Below are 24,266 nucleotides of genomic sequence, written 5' to 3'. Positions count from 1 at the left end.
TATGCATGCATGATTCATGCATCAAAGGTTAGCAAATCATGATTTTTATTATAGAACTCATGGAAACATGGCTGGACAACCAACAACAGGGTAAGAAATAGGGTTACAGCCATGGAAAATGGAAGATACAGCAGGGAACTGCTGGGTTTGGGGCTTACCTTGCTGGTTCCAACCTCAAAGAGGATTTCCAAGCCTTCTCCTTCCTCTTCCTCTTCTTCTTTCTCTTTCTCCTTCTTTTTCTTTCTTCCAACGAAATGTTTAGAGCAGGTTTTTGGGCTGAAGTCATATTAATATAGGCCCAGCCACTAAGGCCTGTTTGCCAAGGGTGTTTTTATGAAGAAAGACATTCTTGAAACCCATTTTCCCATGTAAATAGCTTCAAAGTGGGCCCCACATGATCACATTGTTAGGGCAATATTTCCTCGGGTCATTCTATGTATGGAGAGGTGACCCGGGGTACGAAACACAGGGCCCCATGCATCTGAGATGCATTTTATGTAGTACAGTTGTACTGGTCGATCCAACTGGTTGATCCAATAGACCAGTAGGGATGGACCAGTAGGTAAATCCCTGCTATTTTTGCATCAGGGTCCCACTAAGGCCTGTACCATGCCTAGGGCATTGTCCTTGTAGAACTTATGGCCTTTAAACCCCATTTAATCATTTAAAAATGAATTTATTCCTGTTTTGGTTAAGCAGGGGTTATACCTTAGGTTGCTCATCATCTAGTGTATGGAACAGCAACACAGGTCTGGTAGTTGCCTCTGAATCGGTAGGTATGATATTATCGGAGATCCCCCTAAAAAAAACAATGAGTATCGAGTCAGTGCACCACAGGTTCCTAGTGGGTAAGTCCCAGGATCCATCGGGTTTCGGGCCTACATTCGAAGTTCGGGTCAGGGTCCGAGCACGAATGTAACAATTTCACATTGTTACTACTCAATTTTTCATGAGTTGGTATAATTACCATAACGCCTCTATATTACAAATATAAGTTGTTTTATTGTTTATCGATCGCTAGGTTACATCGGCGATGCATTTGTAGCCAACCAAAGTTAACGGGGAAATATTAATACAAAGATGCGGGCATTACATTATGTCATTTATCTCGACAATTCGTTCAACGCTCCATAAGGTACTGGGGCCATTGAACTCGGGTTTTGGACCTTCAACAAAATTTCAAATTAGCCCGTATTTTTGGGCCCGGGTTTAATGGGATCACTCACCATTGGTCAAGGGTAGGTTTAGGTAAAGTGTGGGTGTTACATTTCCCCCTCCTCACAAGAATTTCATCATCAAAATTGACGTACTTGGTGCCTCAAATAGATGGGGGTACTTTGCCTGCATCTCGTCTTCACGCTCCCAAGATACTTCTTGATCGGAGTGGTTACCCCATTGCATCTTTACGAATGAGATAGTATGATTCTGAAGGTTATTCTCCTTGCGATCCAAAATCTTCATTGGCAACTCCTTATGAGTCATATCTTCAGCAAGTTTGGGTGGCTCCTGAGTGAACACGTGTGTCCAGTTGGCTATGCATTTCCTTAGCATTGACACATGGAAAACATCATGCACACCTGCCAAGGATGGGGGTAATGCCAATATGTATGCTACCGATCCAATCTTAGCCAATATCTCATTGGGTCCAATGTATCAGGAACTTAACTTGACCTTCTTACTAAACTACATTACGCCTTTGGTTGGTAATGAGCACATTTATGTGTGAAATCTTAGAGCATAAAGCATGCATTTTACCACATTGGACAGAGTTACTCGGTGCTTTCCTGTGCTTTTCAGGTTTTTGGGCTATTTATTGCTATTCTGGACTATCGGGGGCTGCATGTTCAAATTTACACGTAAAGCTGGCCAATGTTTTTACATGGCTATGTTCAAAGCTAAATTTTGAGCAAGATGGACGTGACGAAATTTAGTTACGCATTCATTTAGGCTTCCATGCAGTTGATTATTCTTTTCAGGTTAGGAAAGGATAATGGGTTAGAAACGAGCTATAATGCAAGCCCATAGCCATTTTGCCATTTCCCAAGGGTACTTTTGACATTAAAGAAGGCATTTCTAATCAATGATGGAGATCTACTGCAAGTACAGGACCGTTTTGGTAATTTTCCAATCTTGAAGAGAGAGAAGAGTTGCCATCCACATGGGGGAGACCCACATTGCCACATGATTCCACGATTTTTAAAGGGTGTACACAACCCTCCACGATTTGTCTAGAGGACTTGATGGGGATTTATGTAATTATTGAGTGGAATCCTAGTCACCACTCTCTCTCTCCTCCACTTTCCAAGGGCACTTTTGGGATTTAACTTTGGATAGATTTCTTTTGAAAAATATTCTCTCATGCATGGAAGGTTGAAAAGTCAAAGATGCCTTGATCTCATTGCTTGGAGAAGATACCTGCAAAGAAAAGGAAGCACAAGAATAGAAATAGAAAGTCTACTTTTTGAGAAATAGAAGATTTATGTAGCTAAGATTTTTATCTCTCCCACTTTCTATTTTTTCTTTTTTCTTGGGGTTCAAGCCTTATTGTAAAGGAAGGAGAGGGGAATATTTTTATTTGGAAATTCTCTTCTCTCTCCCCTACACGGTTTTAGAAGGAGAGAAGCCCCCAAAACGGTGGAGGCCTCTCTCCCTCTCCTCTCTTCTCTCCTCTTCCCCCTATAAATACCCCATAGCTCTAGGCTTGTAACTTGTTCAATTACTTAGTAAAATTTCTCTCTTTTTCTTCTAAATTTTTGGTTTTTTAAGTTTTTAGTTTGATCTATGAGCTTAGTTTAATGGTTCTAATAGGTTTAATTCAAGCTTTACTTTCAATTTATGTCTTCAATTTGGTTGTAATAATTTAATTCTAGTTTAGTTTTAAAGCTTTCTAGTCTAAATTCCTAAGTTTGTGAGAAGACTTGGAGGATTTGGAAGAGGAAGTCATGCAAGGATTATTCAAGTGTTCAAGCTTCTTCAACTACATTCATGCAAGGCCTACTTAATTCATGCAAATTCAACTTTGGTAGAAGAGAGTATTAGTTCTTATTTCTAGTTTCTTTTTTCTTCTTCTTATTCTCTACCTCTTTCTTCTTCTATTATTTTTAGTATTCTCATTTCCATTAATCCCTTCATTCTATTAGGACTTTTAATTCTCCATTATTTTTATCTTATTCTCATTCTCTACCTCTCTAATTCAATCATGCTTTTAGGATTTTATTTTTTAGCCACTATGATTATCATGCATTTTGTTAGGATTTTAATTTACTTATTTTTGTTTTGATTTCAGATTTGGTAGTCCCATTTCAAGTGTGGTAGAAGCAAGCAATTTCAGTCCGGTAAAAGCACCTTCGGGGGTTATTTCTCTAATCTCTTAGCTTTATTTTTCCTTTGTTTTTTTCTGTGGTTGTGGTGTGTGGCTGCTACTATTTATTCCTTCAAATCCTCATTAGTATTGATAGGTTAGATGCTTATGTGTTAGGACGCCAATTCAATTTGTTAGATGCGTAATTTCGCTAGATGCTTGTGAGTTAGGACACGTTAGTTTAATTCAACCCTTTAATCAATTTGGTTCAGTTTGCATTGTGTGGTGTAAATCTCCATGAGTTCGACCCATAGCTATGACTGATCCATACGCTAGCAGTTATTATTTCTTACAAACAAGTTTTTGGCGTCGTTGTCGGGGAGATTATTGTCCACTTTATTTTTATAAGTTTTAAGTAATTCAAAGTGTTTTAGTTTTTTTTCCTTCTCCTCTTCTATTTCAAAAAATAAATTTTTTTTGAAAACCTCATCTTGTTTCTCTTCTGTTTCAAAGACTGTGCGCCCAATCTAAAGTCCTTCATATGCCCAAACCTTACCTCTTTTGATGTCCCTCAAAGGATTAAGTTACCTATGACGCTACATCTTGACTTGGTTGGGTGGATTGGCATATGACTTATCTTTGGAGGTGACCAACTTTGACAATAGAAAAATGACATAGTGAGTGCTATTGGAAACAGAAATGTATAGTAGTCCTCCACTCTACATTAGAATCCACTTGGAGTCGCCCGTAGGTGGCTTATGAAGACTATACGGGTTCCCTTGCTGTCAACCTCTATGGCAACCTTACAGCTTTGGAACCATTATTTCAATTCTTGAGGGACAGATGCACTATCTACCTTGGACTCTCTCTTGTTTTTGATGATTTTTTCTAGTCTTTTATTATTCTTTAAAGGAGACCTCATATCTATTTAGGTGGCTATAGTGTGGACCTGTGATTCAAGTAACCGTCTTATTAGAATACCACCTTCTCCACCACCTTTGACCCCACCTTTGACCATGGGTGATCAACAATAGCATAGGTTTTATCATGCTAGTTCTGCATAGCCTTCATGCATCAATCTGTCAATTGCTACAGGGAACAACTATGAACTCAAGACCCACTTCATTAGTATACTACCCAACTTCTATAGGATGGCTAATGAGGATGTCTATCTTTTACTTAGAGAATTTGAGGAGGTCTATGTTCTAATTAAGGTTCAAAATTTAACTAATGATGCAGTAAGTCTTCGGTTTATAACCTTTGTCTTGAAGGACCAAGCCAAGAAGTGACTCTATGGACTGCCAACTAATTCCATATCTATATGGGATGAGTTCACCATTGTCTTCTGGAGAAAATTTTTCCTCTTCACAAGACCAATAAACTTAAGAGTGATATCCTCCAGTTCAGGCAGAAACCACATGAGTCCTTCTCTAGGTTCATGGAAAGATTTAAGGACCTCCTTTTAGAATGCCCTCACCATGGTATTGATTTGTGGCAGCTTTGTCAAATTATTTATGAGAGCATAGACTTTCAGACCAAGCAACTTTTAGAATCTATGTGTCCTGTAGGCTTTACCTCTTTTACTGATGAGAATGAGGCCTGGACATTCTTGACCAACTTGGCTAAAAAGACTCGGGAGTGAGAATCCACCCAAGAGGCTGAAAGAACCACCAAGGCTTATCTCATTGAGGGTGTTCTAGCCAAAGAGGCCAAACTTGACTGCCTCATCAAAAGGCTTGAATCCATAGTTTCTAAAGAGCCAATACCGGTTAACTAGGTCAACCATGTGTCAATATGCAGTTGGTGCCATACACCTGGATATATTTTGGAGGAATGCCCCAACACCTTTGTGGGTAATTCCAACACTAAGAATGTGAGTGTTCTCTACCAAAATAGTCCATACAACAACACTTACAATCCAGGATGGAGAAATCACCCTAATTTCTCTTGGAATCAAGGGAATCAAGCAGGCCTATCCAACTTTAACCACCAAAGTCAGTTTGGTCTCCAAAGGCCCAACTTTGCACCACAAAACCAAGGTATGTCTCCTCACCCCCTTCTCCCTCGTCCTCATCTAGGACCTCCAATAAATTTTGTTAGGCCTCCTTCCCTTGCACCCTATCAACCACCCCCAGGGTTTACCAATATAGCAGAAGCAACAAGAATAAGTGAGCTAGAAAACAGGATAGCCCTTCTCATGACAAGCCACAATAATATGGAGAAACAACTCACCCATCTTATCACAATCTTGCATGAGAGGCAAACAGTGAAATTGCCTAGCCAACCTGAGCCAAATCCTAGCATCAAGCTCTAATACATGAAGGTACCCAAGCTCCTCAACTCAATGTTGCACCAAACCAAAAGCATCAAGGGCCCTCCAATAAGGTAAATGCAGTGTATGCCTCAAGGAGTGGTCATGAGTATCAACAGGTTAGTACACCTCAGTCTTTACCATCTCATACTCCTATTGTCTCTCCCCCTTCTGAAGAGAAAATTGCAGTGCCCTATGTTCCTAGTTCGTCTGATGAACCTAAAGAAATTCTAGATGACTTGGTTGAGGAAACCAAAAATGATTCTGTTGAAAAAGTGAAAAGGACCACCCCTAGGAGAGTTTATACCCCATCCTACCCCATTCCCAAATAGGTTGGTTAGCAAGTAGTCTCCTTCTATGGAGAAAATACTGGATATTTTTAAGCAGCTTCAAGTGAACATTCCTTTAGTAGATGTTATAGCCCAGGTCCCCACTTATACTAAAGTCCTCAAAGACTCATGCACCCAAAAGTAGACTATCAATGTGCCCAAAAAGGCATTCTTGGTTCTAATATCAGTTCTCTCATCACACAGCCAGTAGCAGCCAAGCATAAGGATCTTGGAAGCCCCACCATCTCTTGCACTAGAGGCAACACCACTATTGATTATACCTTATTAGACCTTGGTACAAGTGTGAACCTATTACCCTTTTATGTCTACCAACAGTTGGGATTGGGAGAGCTGAAACCAACTAAAATTACTCTTTAACTTGCAGATAGGTCGGTTAAAGTTCCTAAGGGGATGATTGAGGATGTCCTGTTAAAGGTTGGGGAATTTATCTTTCCTATGGATTTTATTATCTTAGACACCCAACCTACTGCCAAATTTAAGGATCAAATCCCAATTATTTTGGGTAGACCTTTCCTTGCTACCAATAATGTTTTAATCAATTGCAGGAATGGTCTCATGAAGCTATCTTTTGGCAATACTTCTGTGGATTTTAATGTGTTTAGGTTGGGCAAGCAGCCTGATATGGATGAAGAGGTACATATGCTTCAAGGATTTCCCGATGATGTTGATCCTTTCTTTAAGATTGATTTTGATTTCGGATTCCAGGAATATATGCAGGAATTGGAAGGTGTTGATGATACCCCCTTATCTAAGGTCTGAAGCATCCAACCACCATTGGAGCCCCTTCGACCCCTATCTACTTCCATTCTTAAACCCTCTATTATTGAGCCCCCCACATTAGAGTTGAAAGCATTTCCCTCTAACCTCAAGTATGTCTTCCTTGGGCAAGATCACACTCTCTCTGCAATTATTTCTTCTGATTTGACTTCTATTCAGGAAGAAGAGTTGATCAAGCTTCTAAAAGAACATAAGGAAGCCATAGGTTGGACCATGTCAGACCTCAAAGATATTAGCCCCTCCATTGTTCAACATCATATTCATCTGATGGAGAGTTCTAAATCTTCTAGGGAACCCCAAAGGAGGGCTAATCCTGTGATGAAAGAGGCAATCAAGAAAGAGATCCTAAAGTGCTTAGATCATGGCATAATTTATCATATTTTTTATAGCCAATGGGTGAGTCCTGTGCAGGTTGTGCCAAAGAGAGGAGGAGTCACTGTAGTTGAGAATACAAATAATGAATTGATTCCAACCCTTATCCAAATGGGATGGAGAGTGTGCATTGACTACAGAAAATTAAATGCGATAACTTGGAAGTACCACTTCCCCTTGTCTTTTATTGATCAGAAGTTAGAGAGACTAGCTGACCATGAATACGATTGTTTTCTTGATGGATATGCAGGCTATAATCAGATCCCTATTGCTTTGGAGGACCAACATAAGACCACATTCACATGCCCTTACGGAACCTTTGCTTACCAACGTATGCCTTTTGGGCTTTGCAATGCCCCTGCTACATTCCAAAGGTGCATGATGAGTATCTTTTTTGATATGGTAGAGCACTTCCTAGAGGTGTTTATGAATGATTTTTCTATTCACGGCTCTACCTTTTCTAATTGCTTGCATCACCTTTCCTTGGTTCTCAAAAGATGCATAGAAAAGAAATTGGCCTTGAATTGGGAGAAGTGCCACTTCATGGTGAAGCAAGGCATAGTTCTTGGTCACATAGTGTTGAAAGATGGGATTTAGGTCGACAGATCTAAGGTGGACCTCATTGTCAATTTACCACCACCCAAGAGTGTGAAGGACATTAGATCTTTTTTAGGTCATGTAGGTTTTTACAGAAGGTTCATCAGGGACTTTAGCAAGATAGTTGGACCTCAGACTTCCCTTTTGGTAAAGGACTGCCCATTTGAGTTCTCCCCTGAGTGTCATAAGAGTTTTGAGCAATTGAAAAGAGCCTTGACCTCAGCCCCCATTATTCAAGCTCCAAAATGGACAGTGCCATTTGAGCTTATGTGTGATGCCTCTGATTTTGCAATAGGGGTTGTTCTTGGGCAAAGAATCAACAAATTGCCCCATATGATTTATTATGCAAGTAGGATTCTTGATGATGCACAGCTTAATTATACCACCACTGAGAAAGAATTTTTAGCTATTGTGTTTGCATTAGAGAAGTTCAGGCCCTACTTGATAGGCTCACATGTGATTATTTACACTGACCATGCAGCTATCAAATATCTTATGCAGAAGAAAGATGAGGCTCGCCTCATTAGGTGGGTCCTCTTATTGTAGGAATTTGATCTTGAAATTAGGGATAAGAAAGGGTGTGAAAATTTGGTTGCAGACCATCTATCCTGGCTGCCTAATTCCTTGACTGTTGGTTCTCCAGTCAATGAGAACTTTTCTGATGAGTATTTGATGGCAGCGTCTAGTAACCCTTGATTTGCTGACATTGTTAATTATCTGGTTACGGGTGTGATACCTGCACATTGGTCCACCCAAGATAAGAATCGTTTCTTTTCACAGGTAAAATATTTTTTTTGGGATGACCCTTATCTTTTTAAGACTTGTCCAGATCAAGTAATTCGGAGGTGTGTTCCTGATCATGAGCAACAATTTGTCTTATCTTTTTGTCATGATCAGGCTTGTGGAGGCCATTTTGGGCCCAATAAGACAACGGACAAGGTTTTACAGTGTGAATTTTATTGGCCTACTCTTTTTAGAGACGTTTTTACTTATTGCGAGGCATGTTCCTCATGCCAATCTTTAGGACGTCTCACCAGGAGGAACATGATGCCCCTCAACCCAATTCTGGTGGTTGAGGTGTTTGATGTATGGGACATAGATTTCATGGGGCCTTTCCCTAATTCTTTTGGTAACTTGTACTTATTACTTGCTGTGGACTATGTGTCCAAATGGATTGAGACATTTGCTTGTAAAACCAATGACCACAAGGTGGTTGTGAAATTCCTAAAGGAGAACATCTTCTCCTGTTTTGGTACTTCCTGTGCTATCATTAGTGATCGGGGCAAGCACTTTTACAAACGGCCCTTTGAGGCCCTCATGAAGAAATAAGGTGTCATTCACAAGTTGGCCACACCCTACCATCCCCAGAGAAGTGGCAAGGTTGAGGTTTCAAATCGGCAGATAAAGCAAATTCTTGAGAAAAACTATCAATCTGAACCGCAAGGATTGGTCTAATCAATTGGTAGATGCTTTGTGGGCTCATAGGACCTCCTTTAAGATCGACCTTGGTCAATTTTCATACCATTTGGTATATGGAAAGGCGTGTCACTTACCTGTTGAGCTTGAGTACAAAGCCTTTTGGGCTATTAAGAAGCTTAACTTTGATCTACCCACTACAGGTGCCCAAAGGAAACTTCAACTATCTGAGTTGGAAGAGCTTAGAAATGAGGCATATGAGAATACCCAGATTTACAAGGCAAAAACCAAGGGTTTCCATGATAGGCATATTTTGAGAAAATCTTTTGAGATAGGTCAGAAAGTTTTGTTGTACAATTCTCATTTGCAGATATTTCTAGGTAAGTTGCACTAAAGATGGGATGGATCCTATATAGTTCAGACTGTTTATCCTCATGGGGCTGTTGAAGTGGCCAATCCCAGTATAGGTGCTACATTTAAGGTAAATGGCCAATGTTTGAAGCCATATATTGAGATACCTGTTCCAAGTGTGGAAGAGGTCATGGATCTCGATGAGCCTCTTTACCTTGAAGACTGACTTCTTGGTATGTATCCCCTCCCTTGTCCTTATTCCTTCTTTTCTGCATGCATTGAGGACATTGTAGGGATTAAGTGTGGGGGGTGTGTTGGACTTAATTGGTGAATTTTGATTGTGGCAGTAGTTTGGTTTTGTGCATACATTTCTTTGAGTGCAAAGCGAGAGAAAGAGAGAGAATTAGGTGCCCTAGCATGTGAAATAATAAAAAAAAAATTTCTTTTCAAGGACGGTAATTGGTATGTATCCGGTGAGAGGGATTGAGTTGAAAAATATGAGCACTATTTTGTTTGATGGCTAGATTCCTCTATGTGTTTTATGGACCCTTTGATCTTTTGGCTAGTAGTTGAGACCAATTTGTTTGTGGCAAGGCATGAAAACGAATGAAAAAAAAAAAGCAAGAAGGAAAGTGGAATTCCTTGGGACTAGACAGGGCATTGTTGCCTCAGGAAGCAGGGTGACCTGTTCGAAATTCCTTAGAAGGAAACTTAAAAAAAAAAAAAAACGTTTGCATCAATGTCTCAAAATCTTTATGGATATATCAAAAAGCGAACTACCAAGTATTTGGGTGTCTAGTGTATGCTCCACCATGTCATTCAGAGAACAGTAGTGGAGTAGAAATAAAGTTTACTATTTTGAAAGAAAAACTATTGCTTTAATGCCTGGAAAGAAAGTATAGTAAAAAATACTCAAAGCCTAAGTTTTTGGTTCCATCGATGGTTTACCTGAAGGTGAGTAGTGTTCAGAAAATATGAGGAGATCCATTAATCTTGATGCATGCTTGTTACTTGAATTGATGTGGGGTAATAAAATTCAAGTGTGGGGGAACCTTTGGCTCCTTGATCTTTAGTTGAGCACTTTTAGAGCTTGTGTGCACTATCCTACTTATGTCATGATTAAAATTTGCAATATTCTTTTTCTTATTGAATTTTGGATGTACATTCACTGCAAACACCCATGAGACTAAACTCATCCACTAGGGGTAACCTAGGGGTTCAAAGGCTTGTTGCACATGCTAAGTACAACTGTGATTCCTACGAAAGTGAGTTAGGATTTTTGCATTGTAGATTACTTTTTGTTTTTATTTACTTGAGGACAAGTAACGTTCAAGTGTTGGGGAATATGATGAGCACATTTATGTGTAAAATCTTAGGGCATAAAGCATGAATTTTATCACATTGGACAGAGTTACTTGGTGCTTTCCTGTGCTTTTCAGATTTTTGGGATATTTATTGCTATTCTGGACTATCGGGGGCTGCAAGTCAAAATTTACACTTGAAGCTGCCCAATGTTTTTGTATGGTTGTGTTCAGAGCTAAGTTTTGAGCAAGATGGATGTGACGGAATTCAGTTACGCATTCGTTTAGGCCTCCATGCAGTCGATTATTCTTTTCAGGCTAAGAAAGGAAAATAGGTTAGAAATGAGTTGTAATGTAATCCCATAGCCATTCTGCCACTTCCCAAAGGTATTTTTAACATTAAAGAAGGCATTTCTAATCAATGGTAGAGATCTACAGCACGTACATGACCGTTTCAGCAATTTTCCAATCTTGAAGAGAGGGAAGAGCTGCCATCCACATCGGGGACTCACATTGCCACAAGATTCCATGATTTTTGAAGGACCACAGCTGTCCACGAATTTTAGAGGGTGCACACAACCCTCCATGATTTTTCTAGAGGACTTGATGGGGATTTATTTAATTATTGAGTGGAATCCTAGGCACCACTCTCTCTCTCTACTCCACTTTCCAAGGGCACTTTTGGGATTTAACTTTGGTAAGATTTCTTTTAAAAAATATTCTCTTATGCATGGGAGGTTGAAAAGTAAAAGATGCCTTGATCTCATTGCTTGGAGAAGACACCTGCAAAGAAAAGGAAGCACAAGAATAGAAATAAAAAGTCCACATTTTGAAAATAGAAGATTTATGTAGCTAAGATTTTTATCTCTTCCACTTTCTATTTTTTCTTTTTTCTTGGGGTTCAAGCCTTATTGTAAATGAAGGAGAGGGGAATATTTTTATTTGGAGATTCTCTTCTCTCTCCCCTCCACGGTTTTAGAAGGAGAGAAGCCCCCAAAATCGGGGAGGCCTCTCTCCCTCTCCTCTCTTCTCTCCTCTTCCCCCTATAAATACCCCATAGCTCTAGGCTTGTAACTTGTTCAATTACTTAGTAAAATTTCTCTCTTCTTCTTCTAAATTTTTGGCTTTCTAAGTTTCTAGTTTGATCTATGAGCTTAGGTTAATGGTTGTAATAGGTTTAATTCAAGCTTTACTTTCAATTTATGTCTTCAATTTGGTTGTAATAATTTAATTTTAGTTTAGTTTTTAAAGCTTTCTAGTTTAAGTTCCTAAGTTTGTGAGAAGACTTGGAGGATTTGGAAGAGGAAGCCATGCAAGGATTATTCAAGTGTTCAAGCTTCTTCAACTACATTCATGCAAGGCCTACTTAATTCATGCAAATTCAATTTTGGTAGAAGAGAGTATTAGTTCTTATTTCTAGTTTCTATTTTCTTCTTCTTATTCTCTACCTCTTTCTTCTTCTATTATTTTTAGTATTCTCATCTCCATTAATCCCTCCATTCTATTAGGACTTTTAATTCTTCATTATTTTGATCTTATTCTCATTATCTACCTCTCTAATTCAATCATGCTTTTAGGATTTTATTTTTTATTCACTATCATTATCATGCATTATGTTAGGATTTTAATTTAATTATTTTTGTTTTAATTTCAGATTTGGTAGCATCATTTCAAGTGTGGTAGAAGCAAGAAATTTCAGTCCGATTGAAGCACCTTAAGGGTTTACTTCTCTAATCTCTTAGCTTTATTTTTCCTTTGTTTTTTTATGTGGTTGTGGTGTGTGGTTGCTGCAATTTATTCCTTCAAATCAACATTAGTATTGATAGGTTAGATGCTTATGTGTTAGGACGCCAATTCAATTTGTTAGATGCATAATTTTGCTAGATGCTTGTGAGTTATGACATGTTAGTTTAATTATCATTAGTTTAATTCAACCCTTTAATCAATTTGGTTCACTTTGCATTGCTTTAAAGTGAGTAAAATAGAGTGGTGTACATGTCCTTAAGTTCGACCCATAGCTACGACTGATTCATACGCTTGCGGTTATTATTTCTTGCAAACGGTTGGAGACACTCGCAGGAATACCTTGTCGCTGATAGCAAACTCCAAATATTTTTGCCTTATGTCTGCATAACTCTTCTGTCTAGACTGGGCTGCCTTTATTCGGTCCCAGATCAAATCCACTTTTTCGCAAATGGCTTGTATCAATTCTGGTCCCAAAATGCATCGCACATTTACTTCATCCCAATATAAGAGTATCATGCGCTTCCTTCCATACTGAGCCTCGAAGGGTGCCATGCCTATAGTGGCCTGGTAACTGTTGTTATAAGCAAACTCTATGAAAGATATGTGCTCGTCATGCCCTAAGCATGTCCTCTAAGGTCTGCATAGTTCTCTCCATTTGGCCATCTGTTTGAGGATAAAAAGCTATACTAAAATTCAAAAGTGAGTCCATGGCCTTTTGAAAGCCATCCCAAAATTTAGAGGTTAACCTGGGATCTCTATCAGAGACAATGCTAACCGGAACACAATGTAGCTGAACTATGTTTTCCACATAAAATTTGGCCAATTTGTCCATCGGGTATGTCACCTTCATTGGTATGAAGTGCGCTGTCTTGCTCAACCAATCCAGGATCACCCAAATAGCATCCATTCCCCTAGAGGTACGGGGTAGCCCTATGGCAAAATCCATAGAAATTTTCTCCCACTTCCATTCTGGTATTGGTAGAGGTTGTAGAAGTCCATGTGGCCTCCTATGCCTTTCCATCTTCACTTGTTGATGGACCAAGCATTTAATTAGATACATAATTAGCTACATTGATCTTCATACCTGACCACCAATAGGTTTGCTTCAAATCCTTGTACATTTTAGTGTTGCCCAGGTGAATAGCATAGGGAGAACTATGAGCTTCCTTCAAAATAATACCCTTCAAATCTTCATCTACGTGCACACACAATCTATCCTTGAATTTGAGAACACCTTCCTCAGTCAAAGTGAAGTTTGTGTACTGATGCTTCCCATTTCGATGTTCTCAGTTATCTTTTGTAAATTAGAGTCCAATGATTGAGTCGTGATGATTCTCTCCCGAAGAGATGGTTGTAATACCAATGCAGCTAGAGAAAAGGTAGTACTTTCTACCAATAATTCCAAGTCGAACCACCTAGCTTCTTCAATGAGTTCCTTGCTAACAGCCAAAGATGCTAGGGATAGGGTTTGCGACTTCCTACTAAGTACATCCGCCACTACATTAGCTTTACTCGGCTGGTATTGGATCGTAAAGTCATAATCCTTCATCTGCTCTAACCATCTTTTTTGCCTCATGTTCATCTCTTTTTAGGTGAAAAAATACTTGAGGCTTTTGTGATAACTAAAGATCTCACTTTTATCCCCATTCAAGTAGTATCGCTAGATCTTAAGAGCAAGGATCACTGCCGCCAACTGCAAGTCGTGAGTGGGGTAGTTCTTCTCATAGTCTTTCAGTTGTTGAGAAGCGTAGGCGACTACTTTTCCATTTTGCATCAAGACACATCCTAGGCCTATCCTAGATGCATCTGTATAGATAGTCATTCCACCTGTGCCAGATGGAATGGTCAACACTGGAGCTGTAACCAACCTACGTTTCAATTCTTGGAAACTCTTCTCACAAGCTTCAGCCCACACAAACTTGACACCTTTCCGTGTCACCCGAGTCATCGGTGCCATTAAACTAGAAAAGTTCTCAATAAAATGCCAACAATACCCAGCTAGGCCCAAAAAGCTTGGTATCTCTATCACGGTCTTGGGCTACTCCCAAGTAGCTAAAGCTTTAACCTTACTTGGGTCAACTTCAAACCCTTATCTGAGACCACATGTCCTAAGAATACAACTTGTGATAACCAAAATTCACACTTGTTAAACTTCGCATATAGTTGGTTCTCTCTCAGTCGCTGCAATACAAATCTTAGGTGTACTTCATGCTCTTCCTTACTCTTTGAGTACATCAAAATGTCACTGATGAAAACTATCACAAACTTGTCCAAGACATCTTAAAAACCTTATTTTATCAAATCCATGAACACCACCAATGCATTGGTTAAACCAAAGGACAAAATAAAAAGTTCGTATTGTCCATATCTGATTCTAAAGCCAATCTTACTTATATCACCCTCCCTGATCTTGAGTTTGTGGTACCTAGATCGGAGATCAATATTTGGAAACACCTGTGCACCTTACAACTGGTCAAATAGATCATCTATTCTCAATAGGGGATACCAGTTCTTGATGATCAACTTATTTAGTTGCCAGTAGTCTATACACATCCTCATACTTTTGTCCTTTTTGACTAATAGTATGGGTGCTCCCCATGGCAAGACACTAGGTCTGATGAATCCTTTCTTTAACAAGTCTTGTAGCTGAACTTGGAGTTCCTTCAATTCACTGGGTTCCATTTGATAAGGTGCTTTCAATACTAGAGCTGACCCAAGTAGAAGATCAATGACTAATTTTGTTTCCTGGTCCGGTGGTATCTCAGTCAAGTCTTCTAGGAAGACATTGGGAAACTCATTCACTATCTTGATCTCAAACATTGGCCTAACCTTTGCCTCTATATCCATCACCGAGGCTAGGAATACTTGGCATCCTTTATCCATTAACTTCATCTGTAGGGCTGAAATTAACAATCTCTTGGGCTTCTTCGTCTTCTTACCCAAAAAGAAATTCTTCCCCTTCCTTTGGTCTAAAAATAATCTTCTTCTCCACACATAAAACATTAGCCCTATAGGCTGACAACTAATCCATGCCCAAAAGTACGTCAAAATTGGTCATATCAAGCTTTATGAGGTGAGCTATCAATTCATGATCACCGACCTGTACTGGACATGGTTCATACACTATATCCAAACTCACGACGTTCCCGATTGGTGTACTCACTGCTAGTCCATGTGTTAAGTTCTTTGAGGGAATTCCCATTTTTCTTGCAAAGGTGGGCGAGACAAAGGATTGTAACGTGCCAAAATCAACAAGACATGTGCATGGGTTAGAGATATATAAAGAGTACCTGACATGACAGTTAAAATTAATCCCGGGCTGGTCATGTAAGGAAGTACAAGGACAACATGCATGCATACCAATGGGTTTAGGTATTATACTTGTCATAACGTCTGATGTCACTTCCGCCTCAGCACCAATGATAGCATAAACTTGGCCAGGAATTCAATTGCCTTGAGGTAGCTGAGGGGCATGGGCAGCTTGGTAAGGTTATTGTGGCCTAGGTGGTACTGGGTGAGGTACATCCGTCTTCTTTTGCGGGCAGGTCCTAAACAACTGGCCATATTAATTGCATTTGTAGCATCAAGTGTGAGGTCCCACTATTGTAGGAGCAACAGCTAGTTGAGGAACTCTGGCTGGTTGATTCACTTCCGAATTCTTATATTGCACCATAGCAGAGCTGGTATAAGGTCTCTTGAAGGTCTTATTGGATCCTCTAGCTTCTGGTGCAACCATGGCCTCTTTCCCATTCCGTGCTGAGCCAAGTAGTTATCTCTTTGTCGGTCTTCCACTAACTTAGCTAGCTGTACAACCTCCACATAAGAGTGTAACCTATGAGCCAAAAAAACTTGAGCTGATTCCTAGCCTCAATCCTCTTTTGAACCTCTTAGCATTCGCTCAGTCCACCTTCCAGTGTTCTGGTGAGAAATAGAAGAGATCTTCAAATTTCTATTGGTATCCCACACTGACTTGAATCCTTAAGTGAGTTCCATAAATTCTTCCTCTTTGCAATCCCTAAAGCTTTCTAGAAAGTAATTGCCAAAGAAGGCCTCTTGAAAGTGTTCCCATGTAAGATTAGAGTGTGTGGAAGCCAATATTTGTTGTTTGGCCCTCCACCATGCATCTGCCTCTCCTTGGAGCTGATATCCAGCATAGATCAACTTCTATTCTTCTGTGTAGCCTAGCATCGTAAAAGCCTTTTCCATTTTTCGGACCCATTTTGCTAGTTGAAGAGAGTCCCGGGTTAGGCCCATGAAGTAGGGAGGACAGAACTTTTGGAATCGTTCCATTAGTTTGGATAGGTCAACCCACACTAGTGCTGCCATATATGGTGGGAGTACATCGGGTCCAATGGGTACAGCTGGTACTAGAGGGACTATGGGTGCTTGAGGTACAGCTGGTGCCAGAGGGTTCATAGGTGTAGGAGGAGGTGGCACAGCTGGGGCCTATGGCATAGCCTAGAATCGGGCATGAATATGAGCCAAGAATTATGTTTGTTGATGTTAGAACCCACGCATCATATCCCCCATGATGTTCGTCACATCTTTGGCTGTTAGTATAGTTGGGGCTGTAGGAGGAGGAGGGTTCGATGTCCCCACTCCATCTTGGTTTACGGGAAGTAGATCTCCAACTCCTGTGCACCGAGTCCAGGTCATGATTGACTCCTGGGAATGGAATCAAATCAAAAGATTATAAATGCACATAAGTTGGCATTGTAAGGCATAAAAAAATATACCAATTCATGGATTTTCAACTGTGTAAATACTTCAAAAATTAATGGCATGCAAACCAATACACGTGACATCAACATTGACAAAAATCAGGGCTAACTAGGCCTAGGTCTAGATGCTGAATTTTGTCACCACCACCCGGCGATGATGATAATCTGACACGAATGAGACAATGTCCCTTGGAATCCATATCCCAACACCACAGAAACACAGAAAAACCTAAAAGCATCTCTGTTCATCCTGAAAAGTGTATACCGTATGCATGGCAGCACCACAATAGACGTCGTCCTGCCATGCAGCCCCACGGACAAGGCGTAGCCCCGCCAGGCAGCACCGCAATCTGTGTGACCCCGTAAGGCAGCCCCGCACACACTGCATAGCCATGCTAGGCAGTGCCATGTGTTGTGTGGCCCCGCAAGGCAGTGCCGTGTGCCACGCAGCCCCGTCCTGCAGCACCGTGTGTTGTGCAACTCTGCAAGGTAGCGTTGTGTGTGCCACGCGGCCCCGCCCAGCGGTACTGTAGCCTGTACGACCCTGCCATGCAGCACCACACGCGCTATGCATCCCTGACAAGCAACCCTGCAAACACCCAACCTTTTTTTTTCATCGTTCGCAGCCCCGACATGCGGCCCCACATACTTTACCGCGGTGCCGTTGAACCCAAAATTTTCCCATTAATAGCCCCTTCCCCTCTTCATTTGCACATTCCAAGTTTGTGGGATGGGGGCACCCTAGAGCTCCAGTTTTTTTATTTTTCCTAGTTTCCTTATTCTGAGGCCCTTCCCCAACCCGATTCCGAGTCTTTGAGACTTGTCCCCTTATCTGAAGTCCAGGTTATTCGAACCTAACTTCTTCGACCCTTTTTTGCCCAAGTCCTAGAAATCTTTCTTGGCGTAGCCACTCTGCCTGAGAATCGAATGTCAGCTCCCTAAACCTCATAACACCGTTATTTGGTCAAAAATCAAAGTTTCAATACTTATAAGCTATTACTCTGTCCAACAGAGGATAAAGTCAGTCATTTGTCTAAACCTGAGCCGAGGATGCCTTTCACATTGCATTTTCCATAATTGCATTGGTTTAGTGTATAGGTATACATTCCTATCATTAACCTTTAATTTTGGCACAATTTAGTCTTTCAAGCATTCTTGTGTAGTGTACATAGTAGTTAGTGTAACATAGTTCAATTTATTTAAGCAGTTTGTGCATCATTATTTAGCCTAGCATGTAGGTATAGGACATTCATATAGGGAGAATATTCAAAAACAAACATCTAGTAGAATGACAGGCTTACCCGAGCGAGGTGGGTGCCTAACACCTTCCCACTCTCGTAACTTGACCACTTGCCTCGAATCTCTGACTAGACCAAACGAAGTCATGTAACCCTTCTTAGGGCTACACCAACGGGTCCTAGGCCCTAATCCTAGGTGGTGACTCCATTTCACATGATTGCATGACCCCTATCCCCTGATAATCATAACCTTGAGAAGATGCATTCCTTCTCCCTCCAACCGAGGAGCAACAAACCTTAACCCTCCGCACACATTGCACGTGCGTTGCAGGAACGGATCCTCACAGTGGCAACTCAACTAGGGATTGATGGTCAAGCTTTCAATACTAGATGCTTACTGTTGAACGTAAAAATTTTCTCCCTCATGCATTCTGTGATTGATAACATATTTTGCTAACCCCTTTTGTTGTATTAACTGCATCATGCATCGTGTTCAAAGTGAAATCAAATGATGGGGGTACTCCCTGTTGTGCCTCTAACCCTAGGGAAGTGGGACACATCATACTACGTACTTTGAGATCAGATGATATCCACTTCCTGCACCAGTATCATGCACACATGGCATGGGAACACATTTAGCCCTATGGTTAGTCATTGGACTCCATATATAGTCATGGGTAATTAGCAACAATGCCACAACCCTTGATATTTACTGTACGGGTCTAGAATCATCGGCGAGGGTATTCATTAGTATGTCATGGGGTACTTTGCTACTCAAAAAGGGCACTAGCTTGATTACTCTGAAATCACTTGAGTTTATTCCCCAGGGTATATCAAAGGAACCATATACCCACAATTCGCTATCACGAGCAATCGGTATATTGGTTCTATCAAGGGTAACATTATTCTGTCCTATCAACCTACCTATTGCATGTATCATGTAAGAAATTAGACCATGTACGACTAGGATATGCCACAAATTAACATAGTCTATTTAGGGCTATAAGCGAGATTCTCAATGGTATACCCCTCCTAATGTGGATTGCCTGTCATAGGAAAGAGCTCTACCTATCCCTCGATAGTCCCTCATCAAAAGTGACATACCTACCTAGATTAGCGTATCAAAGAATGTAGCCACAATTCTCCCTCGGAGAATGATACACTATCCAGTATAGTACGTCGTTGATAAAGCTTTGATTATCCCGTAATGGAAGGCACTCTATATTAGCAAAGGATAGACCACCAAGAATTCCTCAATTAGGCCATTTTGTCTGTTGCTGTGTGACAATTTGAATTTGACCTTAAAAAATCATCAAACAACGAAGGATTTATGGTTTTATTACATCAACTCTAAGGTTATAAGGGTCTTCCCTGATTAATCATGAGTGCCAGTGAAATTGCACCATGGAATACTTGAGTAAGATGGAATCAAGAGGTTAAAGGCGAGTTATTGCGCGGACTAACCTTATTTGTAAACATATTTTGATATAAACTGTAACAAAAAAATAAAATCAATAAAAAAATCTTCTCAAGTCCTAAATTAAGCTTTTTCTAAAGAACGATTCACATCGAGAGAGATCCCTATCACCTGTGTGGGCCCGTCATGAAGATAGGCTAACCCGAATTGGTCAAATCTGATCCCCAGAGGTCTTAAGTACTTCAATTTCTTCGCTCAACTTTGGGAAGCAGAATCCAATAAGGTCATCCCTTGTTACAAGCACCATGGATCCAACAGAGGCCAACTCTTCAGAAGAAGTATTGAGTTGGGAAATGGTTAGCATGTGGATAGACATGACAGATGAAACAACTAGTCACACAATTGGTTCAGGTGATGCAATTTTAGTCTCGAAGTGATAATGCACAATCCCTGAGGAGCCTAGGGTGACCCCAATGATGTCTAGAGCACAACTCAGGATTATGATAGAGGAGGAGGATGTAGCCATCAACGCCCTCTAGAATCCATCAGAGTGAAAGAGAAAAGAAGATGAAAGAGAAGGTTTAGAAGCTTGAAATTATGATGAAAGGCAAAGCGGTTGAGAAACCAAAAGATGACTTGGTTTTCTTTTCAGGAGGAAGGATACCCATAGACTTCAAGTGGAAGTTTGATAATGTTCGATAGAACTGGGGACCCAAGGGCTCACTTAAAGATCTTTGCTAATATGGCCAAGGCTTGGGATCTCACAAAAATCAAATGAGCCAAGCCTTCCTCTATTCATTTACTGGGTCTACTTTGAGATGGCTTACACAACTAGATCAAGGTCAAACCCAGACATGGTCGACAGTTGAAAAGGCATCTATAAAGCAATACTCATATAATACTGAAGTGGATATCACACGATGAGAGTTGGAGACACTAAGGCAAGGGCCAAATGAAGGATTCTCTAATTTCATCATGAGGTTTAGAGAGAAGGCCGCAAAGATGTGGAGCTGCCCGACAGAAGCAAAACAAGTAGAGATGATCCTGGAGAATCTGTATGGAGAATATCATGATTGTCTCTATTGTCAACACCTCACAACTTTTGAAGCACTTGACCACAAAGAAGTGCATTGAAGACAAATTGTTCAAAGATGCACTTGGCCAGGATAATCACCCGATGAAAAATCAGAGCCAAAACCCAGAGGTGAATATGGTAAATTCAAAACAATGTGAGTTCACTGACTTGGGCATGACTTGGTGTATGGCATATTCCAAATTGAAGAAAATAGGGCTTTTGGGCGCGGTTCGATCATAATCGGTCAGAGATCCTCCACCATCTTGGTATGACCCAGATCACTACTATGACTATCACATCCACAAGGGACACCCTACTAATGAATGCATTGCACTCAGCCATGCTATCCAGGACCTACTGGAACCAGGAAAGCTCAAGCCAAAGGCAGAACAACAGTTTGTTAATCAAACAATCAATGTTCTCGAACAAGATTTAGAAGGCTTTAATCCCACCATATTGATCTGAACTTTTTCAGTACCGGCAAAAGGAGTCACAGTAAATCAAATGCCTCCATTAATGACAGTCACCCAGGATGTTGTGAGGATACAGGAAGGCGAGGTTGCCAAAGGAAATTCTCCATATTCCTCTTATGGAACAGGGACAAACACTGACTAAGGGCACCATTGTCGCCCAAAGGTGTTAAATTACAATCATTAACTTGATGAACACCAGTCTTATTGGCCGACTTAAAATGGATCCAGTAATCAGCTCCGATTAAATGGGCACTTTTGATGGTACAAACTGAAGAGTCCGATGATGAAGCAGCGATAGTACTTTACTCTTGTATAGACAGGATCACACTAAAGACATCATTGGGTCCATGTCCCTTAAGTCTTTAGGCTTTTCATTCAATCAAATTTCCTTCTGTTTAGTTAATCTCATCCACAGTGTGTTTTCTATTAGCTATCAATGAACATTTTTTCATTTCTGTCTATTCAATCTCTTTCTTTTCACTTTCATCAAAATAGCATTTTATGATGATCTCATGACTATTGTTGAAAAAAAAACAAAAGAAAAAAAATACATTACTCCTTCCAATGTCAAAGTCTTGATGGTCAAAGATCTCAAGCTTTCCATACATATGATCTGTCACACCCCAAACCACCCTTGGGAGGATTAGGTAGGTGACCCGAATTGTATATCGGCAATCCACCAAATCCCACGGATCTAGAAGTAGTTAATCCATTAATAGACACACATCCATAGTAATACAACATGTAACTCAGAGTGTTACAGAGAAACTATATATACATTGAGAAATAAAAGAAGCGTAGCGTTATAGGAAATGATGTTATATACATAAATATTTCTGATCATTCTCTCGCACATTCCCACAAACAAAATAGTAAAAGATAAAATATACATCAGCTGAAATAAAAATAATATATACAGAGGGCAAGGTAATTCAAGCCCTAAAAAGAAAGAAGAAAGCTAAAGCAAAAACGGGGATAAACTCATGTCAAAGACAAAAAGGAGTCCCCAAGATGAAAAGCATCAAGAGCATCCTTCACGGGTCATCTTCAGTAACCATTGAGAATACTCGCATCAACGGCATGACCTCCGTCGGGGTTCATACCAATATCATCATAACCACCATGGTTCTCCTCTGGGTAATAAGCCTCCCCGCCACAAATGACATCCACCTGTAAGATCATCTAATAGAAAAACATAGATAACAGAGTATGAGCTCCACTGAGCCCGTGAATGAAACATATCATCATGCATGCATATGCAACCACAAAACATATGATCCTACATGATATGCAGATCAAATTATTTATAAGTCACTTGTAAATAGAGCTAAGTCAGACAAGTGCTACTACAATCCCCAATACATGTGTCCCTGGGGCGGGCTTTTAACCCCTTCCCACGATACACCCATTGAGTTTTCGGAGAGGACCAGTCAGCTCCTGCATTGGTTCACCAAGGTCAGCCCAACCAGGCCTCTGTGATTAACCTATGAAGCATCCGTCCCTTTTTCTCTTTTCTTTTCTTTTCTTTTCTTTTCTGGCTTATAGCCCGGCATATAGCCCATAATCACATTTCTTTTCTCATATATATGGTCACTCTTACAGGCACCCAACACCTTAACCCCTGTTGGTAAGGGTGCATAGCACGGGTGATGAAACTATAACCCCATGTCTATATGGCATTGTATGAGTCGGGCGGTGTCAACCGTATCCCATTCTATGGGCTACCACAGGCCTCATTTCCAAGCCGGCTACTGCATCTAGTCTAGCATTCACAATCAGCATAGAACATTCAAATAGAATTGTCCAACAGTCAACACAGTGTTGTAATGGATTTATAAGATTTGAATTAAACATGTATCATAGTAATAATATTATAAAGTTTAATTCCAACATATCATTCGTGTTACATATACATACATGATGACATTCCACTCACCTTGGTCTGGTCCTACAGGTTCAGTTGTTGTTTCAGCCCCAGCCGGTGTCTTGTAGTGTACCTCGAGTGCGGGATCAAATCCTATAGGCTAAATTAGAATTATGTTATTTAATATTCCAAACTATTTGCGGATGTCCTAGTGTTGATCTAGGCTCACTGGTCTGACTCGGTGTTCAGTATAGTATCACTTGGAATTCTCTAGGCCATGCATTGGGCTTTAAGTCTATGCCCCGGTGCATCATCTGGAGAATGTGGTATAGGGTTAGATATGGCATTTTGCCAGTGTAATACTTCGTACATGGTCCCGACAGTCCCACAGTTTGGTCCCTAGGTAAGCAGTGTTGCTGAACCAACACAGGCAGGGTTTCCAAGCCCTACGGGGCCCACTTAGGCACTCACGGTGTACATAATTGTGGACAGATGTGAGGAGGGATATTCTGGTCATTTATGACCTCCTTATACAATTTATGGTCCATAGGTGGAAGCCCCCATGGTTAGATCTGTATATCAGCCCTTTTTAATTCTCTAGGCGATTCACTGGGTGATGTGTGCATCGCCTAGAGCCTGTTTAGAACGTGAATAGGCTCAAATTCTTGGGTTTTGCACCACAAGAAGTGCCATGGTCGATCCCTTATGCATGGTAGGTCATTGTGGACCCCATGTAGAGTAGTTTGCAATGGTCCACACGGATCATGACCTGGGCCCACCACTTGGCAACCAGGAGTGAAGGCATCGTAAGTGCGATCGCAACGAAAGCGTAAATAGGATCACAATATCGATGGGGAAGTCATTCAAACAACTGCACGAAGCAAGGATCAATTATTACCTAGCCCTTTCTCGATCATTCCACGCACCATACAAGCTTTGCATTCCCACCACGGTCA

At 40.6% G+C, this 24,266-nt stretch overlaps 1 long non-coding RNA gene across 1 annotated transcript; it reads left to right on the top strand.

Annotated features, from left to right (window-relative positions):
- The first annotated feature begins 8,227 nt into the window (after positions 1-8,227).
- On the top strand, positions 8,228-24,061 carry LOC122664119. Its single transcript, XR_006333292.1, has 3 exons — positions 8,228-8,373; positions 17,423-17,427; positions 24,050-24,061. It is a non-coding gene; the product is annotated as an uncharacterized LOC122664119 (long non-coding RNA).
- Positions 24,062-24,266: the final 205 nt, after the last annotated feature.

The sequence above is a fragment of the Telopea speciosissima genome, chromosome 6, assembly GCF_018873765.1.
Source record: "Telopea speciosissima isolate NSW1024214 ecotype Mountain lineage chromosome 6, Tspe_v1, whole genome shotgun sequence".
Lineage (NCBI taxonomy): Eukaryota > Viridiplantae > Streptophyta > Magnoliopsida > Proteales > Proteaceae > Telopea > Telopea speciosissima.
The sequence above is the reverse complement of the archived record's forward strand: the minus strand, read 5'-3'. Positions and strand labels throughout refer to the sequence as shown.